Source organism: Globicephala melas, chromosome 2 (assembly GCF_963455315.2).
Source record: "Globicephala melas chromosome 2, mGloMel1.2, whole genome shotgun sequence".
NCBI classification, from domain to species: domain Eukaryota; kingdom Metazoa; phylum Chordata; class Mammalia; order Artiodactyla; family Delphinidae; genus Globicephala; species Globicephala melas.
Genome location: NC_083315.2, coordinates 83,544,032 through 83,562,499, shown reverse-complemented (window position 1 = coordinate 83,562,499; position 18,468 = coordinate 83,544,032).

Below are 18,468 nucleotides of genomic sequence, written 5' to 3'. Positions count from 1 at the left end.
GTGTTTCCACTACGTCTTTTCAGCTTGGCTACTCTTCAGACACAAAAATTTCTAACTCTTATTGGTCATTTCTTAGCTTCAGCTAATGAAATCGGTAGCTTTTTAAGGAACTTGTCTGTCTGGTGGGAAAAGCATGTTTATTTGTAAGGCGTCAAGAAACAGATCATAAAATAGATCCATTTCTGCTAACACAATAATACTCCTTTGATCCAAGCCAGTGCTATGACTCATCTGCCTGTCTTCTCTTGTGGGATGGAAAGGGAGCTGTCTGCAACCTTCGGCAGACAGCCGGGAGAAGGGAGGGAGGGAGGTTCCTCTCACAAACCAGGGCTGTGGTTCTACTTTGAAAACCCACAGGGTCCTGGAACTGCTGTTTTTCTGGGCTGAAGTGGCCCTTGGTACTTTGGAATGAGATCTTGGCCAGGATAGCCCCATTTTTAATAACTTGTTTCAAGGTGGATATTGGCACCAAGGAAGCTTGTGCCCAGAGCCAAGGTGACCTCCACGGGGCTCTAGGCAAGCTGGACAGCGGGGTCTGAGCTGGCTTCGTATCCATCTGGCAGAACAAGATGCTGGGAGACAGCCTTGAAAGAGGGGGATTTTCCTATTTTTTTTCTCCTGGCTAGCAAAAATAAGTTTTATTGCCCCCCCAACCTTATTTCAAAAGCAATGCACATCACTGTAGAAAAAAATGGAAAAAACTTATAAGCAAAGAAAGAAGAAAATTTAAAAATCCATTCATAATTCTACCAGTTGCAATAACTATTAACATCTTTTGAAAAATTTCCTTGTTTGTGTGTACAGTATTCTGCTTTTGTAAATTGTTTTTCCTTTTAACGATGGTGAACATCATTCCATCTACTCTCTGACAATAGGATTTTTAATAGGTGCACAGTATTCTATTGTATGGGTGGGTGTACCATAAGGTATTTCAGCAATCCTCTATCGTTGGGCATACAGGTTGTTTCCAATTTTCTGCTAAAATAGATAGCATCAGTGAACATCCTCATGTCCAAATCTCTGCACACATTTTTAAAATTTATTTATTTATTTTATTTATTTATTTTTGGCTGCGTTGGGTCTTCATTGCTGTGGGCTCTCTCTAATTGTGGTGAGTGGGGGGGCTACTCTTCATTGTGGTGCATGGGCTTCTAATTGCAGTGGCTTCTCTTGTTCTGGAGCACAGGCTCTAGAGCGCAGGCTCAGTAGTTGTGGCACGTGGGCTCAGTAGTTATGGTGCACGGGCTCAGTAGTTGTGGCTCGCAGGCTCTAGGGCGCAGGCTCAGTAGTTGTGGCGCATGGGCTTAGTTGCTCCGTGGCATGTAGGATCTTCCCGGACCAGGGCTTGAACCTGTGTCCCTTGCATTGGCAGGCAGATTCTTAACCACTGTGCCACCAGGGAAGCCCTGCACACATCTTTAATCAATGTCTGTGAACCTTCAGCAGTCTCCTTCGTTCTTGGGAGAAAGAAACAAGACAGAAGATTATAGCTAACAAAATAATTGCTATATCTATGCTGAGACATTAAGGTTATCAAGAATTTTAATGAGCATGATCCCTCTCGGCAGAGGGTGGGTTAGTTGAATTCATGCTTGAATTTATCAAGCATTGCTTGAGCCCAGGGGGCGTTCCTATAGGTTGAGGAGAGAAATGGAAAACATCCTTCTGCATTTCTTTGTGGGCAGTATGTCCTCTACAGAGGCCCATCCACATCTAGACACCTGTGGGAGGTAGGGGTGGGAGAGGCTGGCAATTTGGGCATCAGGCTGTTCTCCCAAGCTTTTAGCTTCTGCCCTCATGGGCTGCCTACAGGACAGCTTCCTGAGCAGTGAATGCAGTGATAGTGACTGTAAAGCACTGATTCAGAGGGAGAGGGAAATTGAGAAAGAAGGAAGAGGAAGAGAAAGAGGGAGAAAGAGGAAAACTCTATGGGCCCAGTCTCTGTTGTGCTTTGGCTCAGATTCCTATGGGGTTGCTTGTAAGCCTTTCAAATTGTCTTACAAACAGGATGAGGATCATAGGTTCAGCACCGCGAGGAGTCTCCCCGATTGCCACATATGGTGTCTTGGGCCCCCTGTGGCATTCACTCTGGGGGCTGCAGGACGTGACTGTGCTGTATTGGAGCTGTTCTTACAACCATCCACTGGGCTCATACATGGGCACCCTAAGTGACTGTTTTAGCTGTGCTCTATGTCTTCCCATCTTCCTGGATCCTTACACAGCTCTGTGGCGTGGAAACCGTCTATTTATTCCTACTGGGGAGAAGAGGGACTCAAGACCCATGAGGCTCAAGCAGCAACTAGAGTCCTGACAGTTTAGGAAGATGAGAGCGTACGCAAAGGCTGGATAGGGGCAATTATTGTTCCAGTTTTCAAAAGTAAGAAAGGAGGGGATTTCAGGAATAACAGATTGATGGCCTTTTTGCCACTCTCTAGCAAAAGTCTGGAACAAACACGTTTATAGACGTTTAAAGAAGAAAGCGGTGATCACTAGCAGCCAACATGGGTTCATTATCATGTCCCATTAAAATGACCATGTTAACTTTCTTTAAACAGGGTCATTAGGTGTATAAATCAAGATAATTTTATTTAACTTCGAGGCAGCAAGTATTAGTTAAGCACCCTCTGTGCTTCAGGTGCAAAGTGAAGGGAACTGACTGCCACAGATATTACATGTTGTGATTTAAGTAAAGATTTTGATGAAGTCTTATGTAGAGAATGGACTTGAGGACACGGGGAGGGGGAAGGGTAAGCTGGGACAAAGTGAGAGAGTAGCATTGACATATATACACTACCAAATGTAAAATGGATAGCTAGAGGGAAGCAGCTGCATAGCACAGGGAGATCAGCTCAGTGCTGAGATAGGGAGGGTGGGAGGGAGGGAGAAGCAAGAGGGAAGAGATGTGGGAACATATGTATATGTATAGCTGATTCACTTTGTTATACAGCAGAAACTAACACACCACTGTAAAGCAGTTATACTCCAATAAAGATGTTAAAAAAAGAATTTGATGAAGTCTTAACATAATTCCCTTGCTGTTAGGTAGATCTAGAACTGGTTGAACAGCCCTACCCAGTGAGCCTTGATTCATGGTTCTGAGTTAACTTGGAGGGAGTTCTCCAATGGAGTGACACAGAGCTCTGTCTTGGCTCTGGTCTATTCTGTTTTTTTTTTTTTTTAACTCTTTTTAAATCAGTGCTTTAGAGGTTGAATTTGGTTGTGCTTATCAAATGTGTAGGTGCCTTGCTAGGACAGGTCAGGGAAGACTTGAAATCACATGGAAAAGGTATATGGGTCTTGACTGTCCATGAATTCCACGAGTCCACAGTGGGATAGCAGCTGCATTGCTACAAGAAGGGCAGGAATAGTCCTCTGTATTTGATCTGGTATTATGGACACCAGGGGTCTTGTGAACATCTGGTGCCACATTTTAAGGAGACATACCAGGGAGCTCCCAGAGGAGGGGAACCAGAGCAGTGAAGGAGGTTTGGAAAATATTCTGTATGAGGAGGTTTGAGTGTCAGGCTTGGGAAAGAAAGAAAACAAGACATGACCAGATGGATGTCCTCAAATGTGTGAAGACCTAGACTCAAGGCTGATACAGAACTGATAGATAGATGTTATAAGAAAGCAGAATTTGGATCTAGGGCCAGTCTCGGCCTGCTGGCCTTCAGATCCATCTGTGTCCTTTCTCTGCTCTGTATGGAGGAAGGGCTGACCCTTGCAGGCTGCGTTTGCCATCCTGTAAACTAGGTGCCAGCTGGATCCAGCCAATGTGAGGCACTGGCAGAAGATTGGAGGGCAGGGCAAGGGAGAGCCAGGATATTCTCTTCAACCCTCTATCCCTCAGTTCTATGATAGTGGCTGCATCTCCTCTGTGGCTCCAACTCCTTCCAGATGGACCCACTGTAGTTCCAGCTTCCATCGGGTGACCACGGCTTCTGGGTTCCAGTAACAGCACCTCCTCCCTTGTGTCCCTCCAGCCCAGGGTGGCAGTGGCTTCCTGCTGTTGCTAATATCTAGGTTGCATTACTGTCCTCTGGGTTCTCAGCTTTTCTGTCACCACTGTAGTTGGTTCCCTGTGTTACTCTTTTGAAAATTATATATTTTCAGAGTTGAGATTAGAACTCAAGGCTCCTGACCCAAGATCAGCGCTCTTTTCCTTTTATGTTGGCTCTCCTTCTGCATATATCTTTATTAACTATCCACTCGTGGATTATATTAATCACTCTTTTGATCTATAGGAGGGAAAACTGAGTCTCTTAAATCCTTTTTTAAAAAAAATTCTCTTATGATTATGTGACAACCTAGTTCAATAATGCTTACTTGCTAGTCATTTTACAGGACAAATACTGCTCGTCAAGTGTTACCGAAACCTTTTTTTCCTCCCTTCAAAGCATTTTTTACTTAGAAAAGCTAAATACATGCTCCAATCTGGAATATTCCATTTATGTAAGTCTCTGATTTCATAATGTCTATGCTGAATCAAGGGCTGTAGAAAAGGGAAGGAATGTTTGAGGTCACTAATCCCATCACCTTAGATATAAAGAAACAGGTTCAGAAAGATGGAGTGGCTTGCCCAACATTAGGGGCAGAAGTGGGGCTAGAACCCAGGTCTCAGGCCTGAGTTCAGGATACTCATCATACTGCCATGCTCCCATAAGGGAGCTCCCGTGATCCTTTATAGGAGCATGGCAGTATGAGCTTACTGTTTACTCTCCTTCACTACATCCAGTTTTCCATCTGCTTCTGCCTTCGGTTCCCAAATCTCTTCCCCAATGCTGATCTTTCCCCTCTTTTCAACTCCTGCTTACCAGGAGTTTTAGTAGCCCATCTCCACTTGGAATGGAATTCTCAAAAGCAGGACTTGACCAACCCCTCTTTTTAATTTCTTTATCTCATCAATATCTTCCTTCAGTTCCCTATCTTTCCTACCTTTCTCCTCCCCTCCCCTTCTTTTCTGGATTTTCAGACTTTCCATTCTTCTCTCTTCTCAAGCCAACATTTTCCTTCCCACCAAGTCTTCTCTTGGCATTGTCCTTTAATCGATCCCTCTCTTTTGTGTTCAAAGCCAATCTGCCCAATTGAAGCCATCAGCACTTCTAAGGGAGGAATCTTTCAAACACTGGATCTGATTCCTGGTTGCCATAAACCTTTGATCATTCTCTGAGGAAAGCCATAAATTAATGTCATCTTTTGGCAGGACTCCTGGGACTATCCAGATTACTTCCTTGGCCTCTTGATTGTGGATGTGATCATCTTAACACCTCAAACACTATGGCATAGATGGGAAATCCTCCCATAGCCAAGAATAAAGCATTTATTTTAGGTCAAACCATTAACACGTATCATCCCATGGGAATTTCCAGTGTTTCAACAACTTTCTCTTTTGGCTGTCAGTATCAGTCTTAGCTGGTTTTTAAATCTTTCCAAATTTGTGTTATCTAGACATTCATGAGTGGTTAGATTTATTGAAGCTCTTTCAGGATAACATCATTACAATATAATATTTGAGTCACTGTGACCTTGTTCAAATGAACTAATCCTACCCCCAGACAGACACATTGACACCATATTTCCAGTTGGCTTAATTCTATTCTTCTATCCTTCCAAATTTTTGTTACTTTCTTCCAATGTGGATTTTGTCAAGTCACATACTTAAGAATCCAAGAACTCAGTTCACCCTTCACATTCCTGTAGCTCACACTTTCATTTCTCTTGATGAAGTTGATAAGTCCAAGGATCAAGTATTGGATTTCTGTCCCAGAAAATAAGTGTGGGGGACACCTGCCTCCTTCCTTAGTCCAGGTGATAGTGCTGCAAGAGCTAGCAGGAATGGGGAGTGGCCCAGAGGAAAGAGGGCAGGCTTGGACACCAGGATCTGAACTGCATCATGTTCTCCTCTCCTAGATAGAGTGGAGGGTGGGTCATAGCAATGCTAACTCTCAGTTCCAAATAATCACATCTTTCCGAAATCTCCATAGTTACCCAAGGTGCCAATAGCCTCCCAGTTCCCCAGACTTGTAATCTTCATATTAGTTCTGTGATTTTTTGGGGTCTTACTTCCACTTTGGCGTTCACCGTTCTATCAAATTCTAATGCTATTTCTTATACAAGTTTCTTGATTTTACCCTTTCCTTTCCAAATCCACAGTCTCCCTCCTCCCAGCTCTTCACCCGTATCTTGATTGCTGCAGCAACACTTCCCCAGCGTTGCCCAAATCTCCCTACACCCAAGCCAGAGCTCAGGCTCCCTCAACCGTCACTATTTTTCACTCGAGAGCTTGTGTCTTTACCATCATTCTCTGTTCCCTGTGCACAGGAGAGCCTTGACTATGTTCCAGAATAATGATGGGTTTATCCCAGTCCATCCTCTCCCTGCTTCCTGCCTTAATTTCTCTGGCTCTCTGTTTGCTGCAGCTCCATCCCTGATGTGTGGGCTCCTCCCACTGCCTTCCCCTAGCACAAGGCCTGTCTCCTTCCTGCCAGCCTGGATGCTGTGCTGTGATAGTTGGAGGTTTTGGCTCTCTCTGGCTTGGCCTCAGGCCCTTGTCCCCAGAATTATCTTCTAGGGAACTTTAGGCCAGCATGCCCTGGTGTTCCTGGAACCCACATCTTCTTCTTGGCTTTGCTTCTGGACCACTAAGTGTTGGGTAATTTCTGGCATGTTGGAGTGAAGACACCTGGATTTTTGTCCTGGCTGTTCATGAACTCAATGTGTGAGTTTAAATACATCAGGGCTGCGTGCCCCAGCCCTCTTCAGATGCCAGCTCTGAGGACCTTCAGCTTGCCATCTTGCATGCCTTGAACATATCCCGCACTTCCCTGCTAATGCCTGAGCCTGTCCTGACCAATTCCCTTTCCCCCGACAAGATGAGGAGGGGATGAGTCTTGTTTGTAACCCGGCATTCAGCATACCCTGGGTCCCTGCTTATTCACTGACCCACAGTTTCTCCCTTGGATCTGTCCCACAGACTGTGTAAACCAATGTGCTTTGGTCTTGCCTCAGTTTCCCCATTTGCGCTCACGTGTTCTTCTTGGGGTGGTGGCCCCACCTTTGACACCGACTCTGAGGTCTGGCCATTTCCTATTACTTGAGGTAGCAAGAGCAAGGCAGTTTTCATCTCTAGAGAGCTTGCCCAGTACAAGCTACTCTTTGTAGACTCTTACTTTGCTTCAAAAATTAATTTGATTGGATATTTTTGAATGGCCAAAAATTTTTTTGGTTATCAGTTGTCTTACAGCACCTTTTAAGAACATAACCAAGAACCAGGAGAAGTCAGATAGTAAAAACCCTTGAGCTATCAGAAAAGTAAAAGCTATCTTTTAGTCAGAGGAGAGTCCCTTAGACTCTCACTCATAGTCTAGCTTTTCAAGTTCTGTCAGGTGTGAGGACAAGAGGGAGGGGTGGAGCAGCCACTCCAGGCAGCACTGGAGCCAGAGTGGAGGAGCTTCTGTCCTTGCCCACATCCCCGGGGTGCTCACCTTCCCCTATGTCCTGGTGGCTTCCCACTGCAAACGCCTGCAGGCTTCTGGGAGTGCTGGGGAGCTAATGGCAGCAGCCTTCAAAGGATGGTGGACAGAATTTGGGAATAAGATCTAGGTTTCCACCCCTTGTGTGGGACAGCTCTACACAGTCTTGTAGAGGCCCCAGCTGCCCACAAGGGTAAGTTCCACCTGTAATCTATGCACCTGTGTGGGCTGCTTTCCCTTTCCTGTCACTCTCCCAGCCCCCTGCTGGAGCTTCCTGGAATTACCACCCTAACAAAAAACTTGTTAAATCCTTAAATCCTTATCTCAGGGTCCATGTCACAGGAAGCTATCCTAAATCACATGTCAAGCAAAAAGGCCGAGACATGATGGAAAGAGAAAATAGAAGAACGTTGAAAAGGCAGAGACAAGAACTAAAGTATCAGGGCCCTGGGCTCATCTAGCAGGGACCATTGGGATGAGGGTATGTGACATAATTATTGCCACACTGAGGGCTATAGTGGTGATCTGTGGATAGTGTATTCTCTCCTGGAGGCCTGGGAAATAACTACAACATTTTAGAAAGGTTTCTGCCTGAAGGAGTAAAAATAGGTTGGGATGCTGAAAGGAATAATTCATTGGCTCTCTAGAAGCTTGCGTTTCTTGGATGCCCCTTTCCCTGATAGCTAGGACTTAACTGGATTTTCAGTTGAGCTAAAATTATTGCTTTCATGCTTCAAAGCTCCTGGTTCCCACAGTTTGATTCTTTGAGATTTGTATTCTTCATGTTTTTCATACTGTTCGGTTTTATCCCTTCTCATCTCCTGTTTGCATAATGGAGTTCTCTTTTTAAAGTCTGCCTTCCCACAGAAGCCCCTTTCCCTCCTTGGTCATTCCAGCGGCCCTTCTTGTGTACCATTATCTCATTCTTGGGGTATGGGGATCGTCTCTGTGTTCAGTATTCCAAGGGCCAGTGTACTGAGATTTGTACTTCTGTTTTGTTTCCAATCCAAATTGATTATTTTTTTGCAGTTTTCATCCAGATGTTTGATATCATGTAAACACAGCTTGAAAGTGTTCCTGAACTGCTTACAGATGTACACCAGTGAAATCCTTTCCAAATTATATATAATGATGCTCTATTTATATCTGTGTCATAGTCTCTGGCTTGAGTTTTAGCTATAAGACTAAATTGGAAAGAAAGTGAAAAATTCACATGTGTGGGTGATTTGCCTACTTGATTAAAGATTTCAGATATTTGGAAATATTCAGGAATTGACATCATTTAACACTGAATTCTGGCATATCTGTAGCCATGGTGTTCTGAACTGAATGTTTGTGCCCCCATTCGTATGTTGAAGCCCTAAGCCCCAGTGTGATGGTGTTTGGAGATGAGTTCTTTGCGAGGTGATTAGGGTTAGATGAGGTCATAAAGGTGGGGCCCTTATAATGGGATGAGAGCCCTTATAGGAAGAGATATCAGAGACCTTTCCCTTTCTCTCTGTTTCTCTCTCCCCACCACCTCTTTCTCTCCCTGTGCTCACATAAAGAAGGGGTCACGTGGGCTTCCCTGGTGGCACAGTGGTTGAGAGTCTGCCTGCTGATGCAGGGAACACGGGTTCATGCCCCGGTCCGGGAAGATCCCACATGCTGCGGAGCGGCTGGGCCCGTGAGCCATGGCTGCCGAGCCTGCGTGTCTGGAGCCTGTGCTCCACAACGGGAGAGGCCACAACAGTGAGAGGCACGCGTACTGCAAAAAAAAACACGAAGGGGTCATGTGAACACATAGTGAGAAGGTGGCCATCTGCAACTCAAGAAGAGAACTCTCACCAGAACCTGACCATGCTGGCACTTTGATCGTAGACTTCTGGCCTCCAGACCTATGAGTAAATAGAATTTCTGTTGTTTAAGCACCCAGTCTATGGTATTTTGTTATGGAGCCTGAGCAGAATAATACACATGGGGACCCAGATCTGTTGATCCCTTTAGTGTATGGTCACTGTGCCTCTCAAACCTGCTCTATACAATTTAGACCAAGACGAGACCTCCTTGCTTGGTGTTTGGCATCAGAAAGATACCTCTAAGCCCTTAATCCTGGATCTACTTAATTCTTATCAAAGGCTTGGTTGCAGATACAGTATTTATGGGTGATTGCATAAAGGATATTATAGCATATTGTATTTTTTAAAGATGGCAGCAACAATATCTCCCATCCACATACTTTTCTGCAATGTGACCTTGACAGGTCTGCTACCAAGAAGTGGGGTCTTTGTCCTCTCCCCACAATCTGGGTGGGCTTGTGACTTGTTTGTAACCAACTGAATGCAGTGAAAGGGACTTTGTATACTTCTGAGGTAGGCAAGAAGTATGCAAAGTATATAGCTTCTGTCTGGCTCTCTGGGACACTCACCTTCAGAGCCCTGAACTGGCATGTAAGAATTCCAACTACGTTGAGGACTCCATGCAAGGAAGCGTTGGCCATGTGAAGAGGCCATGTGTGAGCCCTCCTGTTCCAGCCAACAGCCAATCAACCACCAGACATGTAAGTGAAGATGCCTCCATCTGCCAGCTTTTGAGTTGCCACTAGATGAGTCCCCAACATTGTGGAGCAGAAACAAGCTATCTGTGTTGTAGCCTGCCCAAATTTCTGGCCCACAAAATTGTAAGCAAAATAAAATATTTTTAAGTCATCTTAAAAATTTAAGTCATAATTTTGTTATGCATCTACAGTAACTGAAAGAGATATGCATTTCATTTGATTCCTGTGAGTAAAATCCCATCTGTGGATCAAGCCAGACCAACAGAAACCTACCTTGTTTGGATCATTGAGTAGCCCTCAGGTGTGGTGCCCTGGTTTGTACCATCAGGCAGGATCAGAGGCAGCTGTTCTGTAGAGATACTGTTGAGGATGGGACAGAGTTCACTTAGAGCTTAGTGCAGGAAAAATTGTGTTTCCTGGAAGCAATTGGTATCTTGCAAACACTATGCATCTTATTATTGCTCAGCTTTCCCTCTTTGCTTTGGCTTCTAGGAAGCTCAGGACTAACTCTGTGACCAACTTGTAACAACTAATCTTATTTTTGTATCCTGCTGTATCTATTTTTTTTAGCCCCTCAAAATACTTTTGGAATAAGGTGGGGTATAAATGGATTAACGTGGGAATGAATGTCCCTCAAATCACTCTAGTATTTGAGAGTGTTATTAGATTGAGCTAGTGTTATTAGATTGAGCTAGTTCCAACATATAGCTTTATTAAAAACCAAACATATCTTACATATCAAACATATCTAAAACAAAAATACAAGAAACTAAAAGGGGCCATCTAGACCAGAAGTTAAAAGAAATAATAATCCACTACAGAGTAATATAACATCATTTAGTAAGCTAAACAATGAGGTGTTTCAACAGGGAAAGTATATTTATTGGGCATCCACTAGCTCTCAGGCATTTTCTAGATCCTTTATTTACGTAAGTGCATTTAATCATGTTTAATCCTGATAGCACCATGGACATAAGGTTATCTTATGTTGCAAATGAAAAAACTGAGGCTCAGAGAGGTTAATAAGCCTGTCCCAGTCACACAGCTAAGTGAGAGAGCTAAGGTTCAGACTCCATGCCCTTTCCAGCTATGGTGGGATTGATGACAGCTTTGATGTGCACATAAGTTAGAATACTTCTCCGGGCATAAATCAAACACTGTTCAAGTGCAGATGAATCTGTTTCGTGGGGATGGGGCTTTGTTGCAACTTGTCATGGTGGAGGAGGGATCCAGGGCCCTGGGGTGCAGCTGGCAGGGAAGGCTGAGCCGCTGCAGGAGAGGAAGCAGTGACATGCCCCCAAGGGACAGCCTTTTACACAGTCCCCACTTTCTGAGCCCACACTTTCAGAATGGGTGTTTTCTTTTCTTTTTCCCCTGCCATGTTATCACCACCACACCCCACCCTCCACAGGAGAATATCATTACTTCTTCAAGGAGGCTCCCTGGAAAACTTCTCGGATGTTGGCCACACCTGTGGGTGAGGTTTCTGTCACACACACCAGTGTGAGAGCCTGCTTGTTTCTGGGCACTGTCACATAGAGAGGCGTTTGCCATTTCTCCTCACATATGGATGGACCCTGAAGAAATGTGTTCTTGGTACTGAAATAATTCCTCTCAATGGATTCAGCCACGAGATCAGGCAAGCGTCGTGACCATGGGCTTCTGGGTGGGGCCTGGACCTTCTTGCATTTTGCGTCAAGAATTGTTCAGTAATGATACCCTGCTTGCTGCGTCCTTTGCCAGCCAGTGATTTTAACCACCAGAGAAAAGAAAGCCCGACCTGTGGGCAAGAACTTCATCCAAGCCCTAGCCACATGCCGTCATTTATCTGAGTAATGCCATGGAAACTATGACTTAAATTCTCTCATCTCTTTAATGGCGTGTCTGCATAAATGACCCTTTGGTTGCTATTGGAGTTAGCCTTTAAGGCATGAGGTGACATGCAATTTGGGGCAGCCAAGTAGCTAGACACCTTCTCCCCTGCTGGCCATGGTGCCTGAAGTCCCACCATCAGGGATTCAGGCCACTGAATCAAGAGGAAGCTTTCAGTGTACAAGAGCCTCCCAATAAAAACGTCCCTGGATGGTTACTTGAAGCAGGTATAGGGAAGCCCCAAGCTGAGCTGCTGCCTTCGTTATGCTCAGCCCCTCCTCCCTGTTCCCAAGGCACCAGTAACTGGTACATACGACATTCATTAGGCCATATGTACTCAATCCTGGTCAGTTCTGGAGCCAATTCAGTATGTTAGTGACCTTTACCTACCAGCAGATGGGGTTTGGCAGTTCGCCCACTCATTCATTCATTCATCCAGTTTTTATTGAGCAGCTACATGCTCAGGTGTTAGACATTTGGCTGGACTCTGGGGATACTGGAGTGAGCACCGGTCCCTGCCATCATGGGACATTCATTATAGTATAGGAAGTAGACAAGGTCACCAATAAATGTGTCATGGGTCGGATGGCAATTAGCGCTGTGAAGAAAATAAGGGGCCAGAGAGTGATAGGAATGGGGAAAGATGTGTGTGATATTTCACATGGGCAGACAGCAAAGTTCTCTTGGATGAAGTGACAATTGGACAGAAGCTGTATACAGTGAACCAGCTAGTGAGCTAGCGACATGGGGAAGGGCATCCCAGGCAGAGGGGCACAGGGTGTGCTGGAGGACCATCAAGGAGCCTGGGGGCTGGGGGAGGCATGGGGAGGTGGTCAGTGAGGAGGACAGAGAGGGAGGTGGGCAGGAGCATTTACTCCTCATTCCTTGTCCGAGTGCCTAGAAGGCTTGGGGTAAACCCTGGTAGACAGCACTCGCCAAGCTGCAGTCTCTCTCCCAGAGAGCCAGAGAGCTTCATCCAGAGCTCCAGTTTACCTGGAGGAGGGCTTAGAAACTGCCTGCCAATTCCCCTGGGAATTGGGGAATTCAATTCCCCAGTTGAATTGGGGAACTGTAACCCCACCCCTCCCCTCTGCATTGGCAAGTACCATCCCTCTGCAGGCTCCTGTACCTTACCCCCACCATGGTCCCTACAACCTTCACTTGGCCACCCCCCATGCCCCCACCCATGAAACCAGGGTGGGAGCAGGCCACCTTGCAGGTTGGTTCTTCTTAACCCCAGCCCTGCCTCGTATAGGCTTCTGTGCCACCCACTGTGTTCCTAGACAGTCCTCCCACCCCATTTCTGAGGCTGGCCTGTTTGCACAGAATCACTGCTGGGGAAAAGAGCTATGAGAGGGCTTGCGGACAAACACCCTCCACATTGCGATTTTGTCCAAGGCTCACCCTGGGTAAGCCTCTCCTACCGTTGGGAAATTCACTGAGTGCTTGGTGTGTGCTAGGCACTGTGCTTTACATGTGTCAAGATTTCCCAGTGAGATAGGTATTACTAAATTTTATCCCCATTTTACAGATGAGAAAATGGAGGCTCAGAAAGGCTAAATCATTTGCTGAAGGTCACACAGCCGGTAAGTGGTGAAGTTTTGGTTGAAACCCAAATCAACCATAAAAACAATAAGAGTTGAATGTATTCAGAAAGAGCTTTTGAATTGAGAATTGTAGCAGGGACAGCTCTGCAGCTCCAGGCATGGAGGAGCTGATCCATATATCTTGCCCGCACTGTTTGCCCACCAAGAATGAAGATCTTGGAAACTCTCCTGCCATTCCTCACCAGTGATGGCTCTGCTATGCCAGTATCCAAAATGATGCTGCCCCTCTGGCCTGGAGTTCCCTGATTGCAAAGAGAAAAATGTCTGCATTTGTAGTACTTCCCCTGATGCATAAATGTTCTTTTTCCTGGCCCTAATGCCTGGCCTCTTACATCAAACATTAGCCTTCTGGGTACCAAGGATTGGGAACACAAAGCTAATTATGGCTCGGTCCCTGCTGTCACGGGCACCCCAAAGAGAGGACCTTTTGAGATGGCTGCCTCCTGTCCCTGTTTTCCTGAGGAAAAGCCCACGCTGCTGCCTTTCCCCACAATTCCATTCAGATCTGTATGTTCTTATTGAGCACCTATTACCTGTGAGGTTTGGTCTTGTGCCTGCTTAGTGAGAAATGAGACCCTCTCAATCTTAAGTAATCAATAAGCTAGATTGAGGGTGGGGGGGAGAAGCAGGGTACATGGAAGACAATTACCCAAAAAACTCTACTAGTAGGCAGAACAGAGCCTTCTTCTTGCTTGGCTGTATGCTTAAAAACAAAACAAAATAAAAATTAAAGACAATGTTATTTCAAAAAAATGAGCCTGAGATGAAAATGTACATGATATGAAAATTTTTTCATAGAACATTCAAACTGCAAGTTATTTTTCAGTAAACTGTTTTTTTTTTTTGAAAAGTTCCACATTTACCTCACACTGTTTTTTGAGAGATTTTCAGGAGATTCTGAAGCTTCTGTGCAATTGTTTAAGTCTGTTTACATTCAGTCTCCAGATGTAAAAATCATAGGGAAAGTCGACCCCCTATTTCTAGGAATAATGGCAAAAACATAGAATTGTACACAATTTCCCTTGGTTCATTTAGAGACATCTCAGTATAATTTGTTTTCTGTTGCTGTTTCATTAGGGTCTCCCCACTTCCACAGGGATTGCTGGTGAGGCTCCTGACCAGCCGGAGAGGGTCTGGTCGTCCCCAGGGGTGCTTCGGGGAGATAATTTCTTCAGGTGGCACCTTGGGGCACAAGGGAGGAGTAAGCTGCTGGCAGGGAGTGTGATTTGGAAGGTGCCAAAATCCTCCCTGCCACCAAGTGTGGCCCCAATAACCTGCCGCAGTACCCAAAATTCCACTAATAAGGGTTTATTCCCGCTGGTGATATTTGCAAACATTTTTTGAGGGGATGATGGTAATACACTGGAGCTCTTTCTGCAAATGAACCCTTGTACCAAGGGCTTGGATGTACAGAACTCAGATGTGAATTAGGGAGCTCCTTCTTTTTGCATTCTAGACATCACTAGGCATCCTCCCCCACCATCATCCTACCTATTTCCACAGCTTGATGAAGCCCTGGGTGTGACAGTCTTGTGGTCCCCTCAGCTTCTGGCTCCTGCATCCTGTTTTCTCTTGCATCTACCCTGATGTGGCAATCAGGCACACTCTAGTTTCCGTGGGACATCTATCATGGCAAGCATTTTGTGAGGTTTGCAGACGTCCCTGAAGATTTTGAGATCAAAGGAGAGTTCAGTCTTCTGTCAGGCTCACCTCTTTGTCCTCTGTCTTCTCTCACACCTTGATTCTTCTCTCACCTCTCCCAAGTCCTTGCTCTTCATTCTAGCCTCACACACCTGTTTTCAGTGCACTGCGTGCACTCATGGTATTCGCATAGGCTACTCCATCTGCCTGTAACACTCTCCATCCCCATCACCTGGTGAAGCCCTCTGTGTCTCAGCTTAACCTCCCAGTTCGACATCACTACATCTGGGATGAGTCACTCAAGTCATAGGCTACCTTATAGGGTGCCAGCCTAGGGATTATTTTTGGCTGCAGATAATAATAATATAGTCACCTAGATTGAGGGCTTCCCTTGCTGACAGAATGTGGCAGTCCTGCTGTCCTGAAAAGCCAACCTGCTCAAGGTTGTACCCCCAGTATCTGGTACAAACTTGCCACATAGTAGGTGCCTGGTAAATATGTGCTGAATGAATGAATGAATGAACAGAGTGCCAAAGGGATGTTTCCATATGAAAATAGATCTCATGATGTTTCTACAGGAACAGAGACAACAGGCAGGGGTGGGAGGCTGTGCATGGGCATTAACCTGAGGTTGCTGTGAGACATTGTTGGAGGATTAGAAATAATGTGTGTAAAGCACAGAGCACAGCACCTGGGACTCAGTAAACTTTCACTGAAGGACAATTTCCATCCCCTTTTGTCCCCTTGTATCCATTCCTGCAAACCCAACCTCCAACAACAGATTGAATTAGAGGCAACAAGCAGAGTTCAGAGAAGCAGGTTTCTGTGCCTGGGAAGGAGAACTTTCTAACAGAGAATTCTGGAAATGGAATGGGATCCTGGTGACATCCCCTCCTCGTAACCATATAATATTGAAACAGAGGCATCATACACCAGATATGTGGGTAGGGGGTGGGCCAGATGTCTTTTAGGTTTCCCTCCCTCCCCAAGAAGCTCTGATTCTATTATGTCATTACAAAAATTCTTTTGTTGCCTTGATTTAAAATAGGTATGGAGATGCTGCAAATTCAAATATAAGAGAAATCTCAGGAAAATTATGTTACTAGGAAACCAAAAAGGTTTGGCATTCTTTCAAGAGAATTTCTATTCTGCCACCATATATTGTTCCTGAGGTCTTGCCAAGCCAAATTCTTTCTCTGTGGCTAGTCTTCTTTGGGCTGGACTCTCTCCCACAATGAGTCTTGGCCACTGAGCACCAAAAGCCACTTGTTGGCTACTGCCTTTCCTGCTTTTACGTATTAAGGCAGAAAGCAGAGTTTTCAAGCATACTTCTTATACCAAGCATGAATGTGGATTTATTCTGGACATTTTGGGCTCTGTTAATAAAAGATACAAGATGTCTAGGTCAGGGTTTCTCAACCTTGGCACTATGATATTTTAGGCCAGATAGTTCTTTGTTGCGGAGGACTACCCTGTGCATTATACAATGTTTTAGCAACATCCTTGTTTTCTACCAACTAGATTCCAGTAGTGCCTCCCTAGCTGTGACAGCCCCAAATTTCTCCAGATATTGTCAAATGTCCCCTGGGGGAGCAAAATCTCCAGTGGTTGAGAACCACTGGTCTTAATAAAGACTGGAAGTAAGTCAGTCATCTAGATGTTTTGTTGATCTAGGTAACACACTGAACCTGAAATCTAGTTTTTCTGACCTCAAAACCTGGGCTTAGGAGGCAGGACCTCAGTGTGATTAAGATCCAGGATCCATTAGACAAAAGACCTGGATTCAAATCCTGACCTTCTTACCTCCAAGTTGTTAACCTCTTTAAGCTTTAGTTTCTTCGTCTGTGAAATGAGGCAATGATAGTAAAATATTTACCCTGCTGGGTGGTCAAGAGGATTGAATGAGGTAATGTTTGCAAAGTGCTTATCACCTTATCTGACACTTAATAAGGCTGCAATCCCTGTAGCCTATTATTGTGACAAAACTCCCCAGGCTGAAAAAGATTACCTCTTCTTTGGCAGATATCTTAAAAACCTGTATGCATTCTGCATTAGGCAGCAAAGGCTAAGTGCAATAACAAATGAACCTGAAGTTTAAGTGGCTAAACACAATAAAAACGTATTTCTCACCCACCCAATAGTCCATCACTGACGTTTCTCGTAGGGCTGCTCTCCTGGGCAGCTGCAAGCAGACTCTGGGACGTAGGTTCCTTCTATCTTGTGGCCCCTCTTACAAGGATCCTTCCTGAGCGTGAATATTCTGTGAAAAAAAAAAAACAAAACCAAAAGACTTCTGGGGTCAAATAAATTTGAGAAATAATGCACTTATAACTTCTTTCTTAGAGATTCAAAGTTTTCATTAGCATATGAAGAACTGTGATGAGTTCTACAGTGAAGAAACCTGTTGAACTTTGTTTAACCCAATGCTTCTCATTAAGTCAAACTTATTTGGTCATTGCCCTCCCCCTTTTTTACTTTGCTCTATCTGCTATTAACAACCAATGGAACAAGTGTTCTGTGGAATGGCCTGTGGGAAATCTGAATTTTGGTTTTGAGCAGAGAAATGACATCCTCAGGCTGTGTTTCAGGAAGGGAATACTGGTCTGAGCTTGAGGGATGGTGTGTAAAGGTGAGTGACTCAGGGAAGAGGGTTTTGTCACAATCCACGCAATGACAGGGACCTAAACCAGGGCAGTGGCAGTGGGGTGGGAGAAGAGGGACTAGAGATTTAACACGTGTCTTAGTCTGATGGAGCTGCCATAACAAAATAACACAGACTGGGTGGCTTAAACAACAGACATTTATTTTTCACAATTTGGGAGGCTGGGAAGTCCAAGATCAATATTCTGGCAGGTTTGGTTCTGGGGGACTCTCTTTCGGGCTTGCAGATGGCTGCCTTCTGGGTGTGTCCTTACATGGTGGAAAGAGAGCTCTAGTGTCTCTTCCTCTTCATATAAGGACACTAATCCCATCAGAGGGACCCCATCCTCATGACCTTATCTAAACCTAATCACCTCCCGAAGGTCCACCTTCTACTATCATCACAGTGGGGGTTAGGGCTTCAGTGTATGAATTTGGGGGGGAACAAACATTCAGTTCATAACAAGACATTTCAGCAGTAGAATTACTTGGACTTAGCAGGTAATTGACGGTGGATATGAAAATATCAGCACTATCTATCCCACGTGACAGAAAAGACTAGATGCTAAGAGCTGAAACAGAGAACTCGGAGGTTTGGAGGAAAGATGATGAGTCTCTGTTGTAGGTAAGATTACCCAGGAGAAGAGTGTCAAAAAGCAGAGCAGAAGGTTCAGGGCAGAGTCTTGGGGAAATACCCATC